This window comes from Palaemon carinicauda, chromosome 24, assembly GCF_036898095.1.
Source record: "Palaemon carinicauda isolate YSFRI2023 chromosome 24, ASM3689809v2, whole genome shotgun sequence".
NCBI lineage: Eukaryota > Metazoa > Arthropoda > Malacostraca > Decapoda > Palaemonidae > Palaemon > Palaemon carinicauda.
The window spans coordinates 19,224,275-19,231,774 of NC_090748.1; positions in this window are offsets into that span (position 1 = coordinate 19,224,275).

Here is a 7,500-nt window from a genome sequence, read left to right on the forward strand (position 1 = left end):
TTGCCAGCCGTGCCAGACATCGCTAAAGACGCTATTACCTTTTGGTGCTCTTTCTGGTTGTTTCTGGCAAACCCATGCTGTAACTGCCCGTAAGACAATAGTGTGTAAGGGTAAACCTACCATTACCACTACATAAAAAGAACGGACTGTCGATAGATAAATTGTAACATTGCACAGTGGATGACACATGGCTGCTATGTACAGCTGCATAGAACTCCATATGGCCCTAAAATCATAGAAAAGGGCTTAGTGAATAGAACACCTCATCGTTTGGAGTTTGAAATTTCCGCCATACACATCAAAACAGATATAGTGCGCATAAGGATTCGGCTACATCTGTAGCACACTTATACTGTGATTGCATTTTATCTCCTAGACTGAGGACGATAGAGAAGAAAGAGACAGGTCTTCACGAAAAAAAAATACACAGAAAATATATTTGGTAAATACATTTGTTATTTATGTCTTTCCTTTTATTCACTGTCTAAACATTTTATGTTTTTAACATATATTTGTAGGTGAAACCTTAGCTGCAGAAGATACCTACATACACATTTTCATGTTTTTGACTTATGTCTTTCCAGGTGAAACTTTAGTTGAGGAGGAAACGTATGTTTGGGCAATATCATCATCTGATGGCAGACCTAAATCGTGGAAATGTCCAATCTTTTACAAACTATGTCAGGACAACTCCCATTTTATTCGATCTTCTTCATAGGATCCAACACAGGATCACAAAGTATACAAATTATAGGAAGGCTCTGCCACCTTGACTGAAGTTGGCAATAACCCAGCATTATCTAGCAACAGGAAACAGATACAAGAGTTTGCAGTATGCCTTCATATCAGAGTCGCTTATAACACCATCTCTATGTGTGTTCCTGAAGTCTGTTGAAGTATCATCGATGAGTTTACTGAAGAATAAATTGTATGCCCAACAACCCCAGAAGGATGGAAGGATATAGCAGACTTATTTTACACAAAATGGAATTTACTTAGCTGTTTGAGAGCCATATATAGCAAATATGTAGCTCTTCATATATCTCCAAAAAGTGGTAGTTTTTATTTCAACTACAAGATATTTTTCTCTATTGTTCTCCTGAGTGTAGCTGATACCGATTACAAATTTCTCTATGTTAACATTGACCAGATCGGTAGCAGCATCTACACCTCTGAAGCAAGCAATTGTGAAAGACGCTTTTTGCTTTCCAGAATCTGATCCATTGGTTGATGATGAGGACGGTGCCCCCCACCCCCACCCCATTCTATTTTCCTTTGTATGAGATGATGCCATTGCCCTGTAAACCTGGTTCATAAAACCCTTACCACTTTTCAACATGTCCCATAAACGAAAAATTATAGTTATAGGATTACACAAGGCAGAAAGGTTGTCGAAAATACCTTCAGAATAATTGCTTCAAAACTCCGTTGCCTGCCTACTACAATACCACAAACTCCAGAGCGAGTTAAAATCATCACACATGCTTGATATGCTCATCATAATTACTAGCGATCTAAGAACCCAGCTCTTGACGTATCAATTCTTCATCAAGAACACATCCTAACAACCATGAAATTTTTCCTGGAGATAAAATGCTCAATTGCCAGACATGAAAATCTATTTTTGTGGCAATGAACCATGATGAACATGATGAACTACTTGGTAAACTACTTCAGCTCAGAAGGAGGAAGCATTGAATGGAAAGACCGAATGATTGAATAATATAACGGATTGAATCAGATTGAACAATATCTATTGATTTGCATGTACAATTGACTTATGTTTTTATCCTGTAAATTTGATAATATTTAATATCATAATTTGTTAAGGCATGAATGCTTACAATAAAGTGTAATAAGAAAATTTGTAATTACATTACTATAAAAGCTTATAGTAAATAGGTTTTACAACCCCAGTAAGTTTTAATGTATCCGTATGGCATATACCATATACTTACGTTATAATTATTGAAAATAAAAGGTGAAAGCCAGGCCAAAATGTTTGTTTGTATTAATAACAATTTAACACTGTGGTTGTAAACATGGTCCACATGATACAAAATAAAGTGCTACAAATGTTGTTTTCCTCTGGTATGAGAGCATCTACTTTATACTGCAGTGCAGACACCGTGAGCACATGACCATGCGAGCCTGTACTATGTTATCTATGAATTCGGCACAGCCGTCCATAATTAGTCCGAACTCAGTCCACAATAGACTGCCCATGTAATCCTATGGCGGTGATAGTACATGCTCAGTGAGAGGTGAGCACGAATTCAGTCGGCAGTCATAACAATTGCTACGAGGTGATTCCAAAAGAAAAAGCCTTTGTCTGAGATGTTCTTACCTTGAACAAATCAGCTGCAAACAACCTTGGATGAGTTCAGAGGGATTATGCAGTGATCTCATACATTTCGGATGAATAAATACAGTTCCGGAATGACTATGTACCAGAAGGAGGAAGGCAGTCTTTAGCCAAAAATCAAACATGTTTAATTTTTCTGAAATCTACATCGGACAGCCTTGGAAAGCCTCGCATGACCACATACAGTATCGGGACTGAATAGGTACCCTTTCAGATTTTATTTCGGATGGCTGCACACAGCCAAAATTTCCCATCCAAGCCTGTACGAAGTTTTCTGGAAGCTGTTGTGAAAGGGGTATTAGCAGCCAGGTTAACTGTTGGGAGTAAAGTGAACAGTTATTGTAGGACCTGACAATGCTCCTCCCATGTTGCCGTATGGATTAGGATGGTGTCCAGGAATGTTTCAATTATCTGTAGATATCCAAATAATCTCTTTATTAGCCTATTAAACACCGAGGTTGCATTAACAAGACCAAAGGCTACAACAGTGAATTGGAAAAGTCCTTCAGGTATTGCAAAGGCAATTGATTCAATGCTTCCCTCTTCTAACCGGATCTGCCAATATCCCACGGTTAAGTCTATCTTGAAGAAATATTTGCTGTTAGCCTAACTGGGATGAGTAGCTTTAGGATCACACATTTAATTCTCCTAAGTCGGAACATAATAGAGTCGTTCTATTCTTTTTTTGGTGCCACACAATATGGATAAGAGTAATCGTATGCTCGATGATTCCTAAATCTTTCATACTTTGTATCTCTTCCGGGTACATCAGTAAGAATATCCTTATTTATCCTATAAGCTGTCTTGAAGTTTATTTCCTTTACTTCTTTTAAGCTCTGGATTTATTTTGTCATCTTCCAGAGCCTCCTTCTGTAGATAGGTCGGTACGGTCACATTTTCATCTTTAAGGTTCTGGTCGTCTTCCTCAATTACTACAGCGACTGATTGGGTCATCTGTACCATTACATGATTTGGGATAAATATTTCTTCAGTAAATTTAGGTCATATCTCCTGATCACACCATTCATACTGATTTCGTAATTCCATCGATTACATCGTTTATTACTTAGAATGGTCACTCTCATTGTAATAACACTTAGCTGTTATTGTTTGGCAACAACAGTAGTACTTCATCACGAACCAGCACCTTCCGGTCTTTTGTCTTACGATTGTAATATTGATGAGCAACTTTTTAAGCTTTACTCAATTCTTCCATTGCCATCGTAAGAATGGCTTACAATCATTCACGGGGATTAATTACATATACTTAAGAAGTTTTTGTTTCACCTTCTACGACAGAGCCTTCCACAGCTCTCTTAACTACTGCACTGTAATTGTTCAGCGCCTACTTTCTTCTTGGTAAGGGTAGAAAAGACTCTTTAGCTATGCTAAGCAGTTCTTCTAAGAGAAGGAGACTCCAAAATCAAACCATTGTTCTCTAGTTTTCGGCAGTGCCATAGCCTCTGTACCACGGTCTTCCACTGTCTCTTGGGTTAGAGTTTTCTTGCTTGAGGGTACAATCGGGCACACTATTCTTTCTAATTTCTCTTTCTCTTCTTTTGTTAAAGTTTTTATAGTTTATATAGGATATATTTATTTTAACGTTGTTACTGTTCTTAAAATATTTAATTTGTCCTTATTTCTTTCAACACTGGGTTATTTTCCCTGTTGGGTCCCCTGGGCTTTTAGCATCCTGCTTTTCCAAATAGGGTTGTAGCCTAGCAAGTAATAATGATAAAGATAATAATCTATGGTAATTCTCTAGGGCATTGAGTTCAATTTCCAAAAACTATTTTGTATCTTTACAGTACATCTATATACAGTATATATATATATATATATATATATATATATATATATATATATATATATATATATATACCTGTGTATATATTTATATATATATATATATATATATATATATATATATATACCTGTATATATATAAATATATATATATATATATATATATATATATATATATATATATAGATAGATAGATAGATATATAGATATATATATACATATATATATATATATATATATATATATATATATATATATATATATATATATATATATATATATTTATATATATATATATACATATATATATATATATATATATATATATATATATTTATATATATATACATATATATATATATATATATATATATATATATATATATATATATATATATATATGCAAACAACGAAGGTGAAAGACACTGATCCCACTCTTTTGGTTGCTCTGCACACATCTTCTTCAACATTTTCTCTAATGTTCCATTGAATCGTTCTATCAGCCTGTTTGCATATGGTATAATAGGGTGAGGAGTAATCTTACTCCTCCTTACAGACAGCAGTCTGTATACTTCTTTAGATCATATCAGAGGTAAACTGGTCTCCATGGTCAGAAATTACAATTCTTTAAATTTCAACCTCACTAAAAATTTATAAAAGGGGGTCAGCAACACTTGCAGTGTCAATTGCATGTAAAGTTTTACTTCAGGGTACCTAGAGGCATAATCCAAACCTGTTAAGATGTATCAGGACCCATTTGATGATCAATGTTCGATTTGGCTTGCAAGATCCACAGCTACACTGCTTAATTGTTCTTCTTTTAGTAGCCTCTTTCCCAATGTCGCTCGAGAAACCCTTCCCTTATCCACAGTTAGCTGGCTTGTCTCAGGGCTTACAATACCTGGTTATCTCTTGTGATACATAGGCCAATGAAATTTGTTTAAGATTCTCTCATGAATTTTACCTATGCCAAGATGTCCTCCCATTATACCTGTGTGGACTACATTCACCACAGCTTCACGATATACATGTGGTATAATCAGTTGATGCTTTATACTCTTCACACTGAGTTGAGAGACATGACTTCTTATGAGTATACACTCTCCATTCATTAGCATACTTCCTTACATTTATTAAGAATTCATCTCTCTTCTGCTGATCACTGATTTCTTCCCTTTAACACATGTGGTTGAGTTCTGATACTTGAAGTTTTGGTACGTCCTTTTCTTCTTCGCTTGACAATGGGTTACTGCAGCACACTTTCATTTTCTGGTTTTAAACCACAAGAAGAACCAGGGATATCGCAAATCATTCTTCGCTTGACAATGGGTTACTGCAGCACACTTTCATTTTCTGGTTTAAAACCACAAGAAGAACCAGGGATATCGCAAATCATAAGGTCAAACAGTGGGGTATCTATAATTACAGCTATTACTCACCTGTGAAGTATAGAATTTTTATCTCTATCTCAGCTTCTTGAAAACAATAAACCTTATAAGTTCTCATTACAATATTCACAAGATTGCTGGCACACTTCCCAATGTGCACCAAGTCCTTCTTTACCATTCACTATCCGTTATGGTTAGTACTTGATGACCTTCTACCACAACCAGCGCTGTTTTGAGTCTACTATTATCTGCTGAAATTGTACTACCATAAACTATCTTAAATCCCTCACCATTTTTCACAATCCATCCATCATCCTTCTTCAAATCAGCTGGATTTTCTTCATCAGTGCAATTAGCCAGTATGATGGTCTTCATTTTCGTTACTTCTGAGTTAATAGGAGTAGCACCTCTTCCCTGAGGTTTTGTCCTTCTGGCAGTATTTAATTTGGTATAGTATTAGTGGACTATGAAAAAGCCTTTGATAGTGTGCACTAGCCAATTTTGTGGAGAGTCCTGCGCTATTATGGAGCTCCTCGTAAATATGTAAATTTGATTAATTGTTCATGAGCATACTAAGTACAAAGTTAATGTTAATGGAGTCCTGTCTAATGAATTTCCAGTGATCAGTGGAGTACTCCAAGGGAATGTGTTTTCACCTGTGTTGTGTATCCTTCTCATGGATTTTGTAATGAATAGAACAATTGGGGATGGGGGAGAAGGATTGGACTGGATTGGTAATAGGGAATTAGCTGACCTAGAGTACGCTGATGATGTTGTCCTTATTAGCAGAACACCACAGGATTTGCATTGCCTTGCCAGAATGCATGAAATATCACGAGATTAGGCTCAAGATTAATAGAAGAAAGAGAGAGATGAGGAGAATGGAATATACAATGGAAGATGAAGTATCATTGGAAGAAGAAAGGATTAAGGAGGTGGAATCCTTTAAATATTTGGGAACTATGATCTCTGATAGAAGGACTTTAGAATTAGAATTTAATGAAAGACTGAAAAAAAAAACTAATTTGATAACGGCAAGGTTAAATAAAATTTTGAAATTTAATCACCTGAAATAGCATATAAAAATCAGTCCAAATATCAGTTTAGTGAGATATGGACATGTGTCGTGGTATAACAATGAAACAATATCCAATAGATTTTAGAGATTTGAGAAGAAAGCCCTCAGAGGAATTTTAGGAGTTAAAAGGCAGAACAGGATAAGAAATGAACCTATAAGATGAATTACTCGAGTGCCACATGTGGATGAGATCATGGCTAGGAGTAGATGGATATGATTTGGTCATGCTCTGCGCACTCCCCAAGAGAGATTAGTTCACATAACTTTCTACTGGGTTCCAAAGGGCAATAGAAGAGTTACAAGACCCAGGACTACATGGCTGACGACTATGGAGCGTGAAGTAGAGGATGATGAAGGGAGAAGTATTGATTTAAAGGTTCAAGATAGAGACGGCTGGTGAGATATAACCAAGGCCCTGTGTGTCAATTGGCGTAGGAGATGATGAGGATGATAGCTGTCAGAAGCTTTATGGCCAGGTTTCACATAGAATCAATATTCTAGCAGGTTTATATTCAGGTCTCGTAAAACTCCTTACTTGAATTATGGTAGAGGTGTTTTAACAGAATTACTCTCTTGCAGTTTGTTTATTACATTGCTGACATACCTTGTATCTACAAGTCTGCCACTTCAACAACTTCAGCTAAAGATTTTAGTTCTTCCCTTTCAAGAACAAAGTTAGTTATTGGTCACATGCGTAATAAAACTGTTCATGGAGCAATAAATCTTTTAAATTACTTACCGCAGCTCCATACTCGGCCATTTCCAACCAACGTTCAAACAACTTTTTTATATTGACGGTAAATTGTTGAGCAGTCTCGCCTTTGTGAAGCCTACAGCTTCGAAACTTACTTTAGAATCCTTCT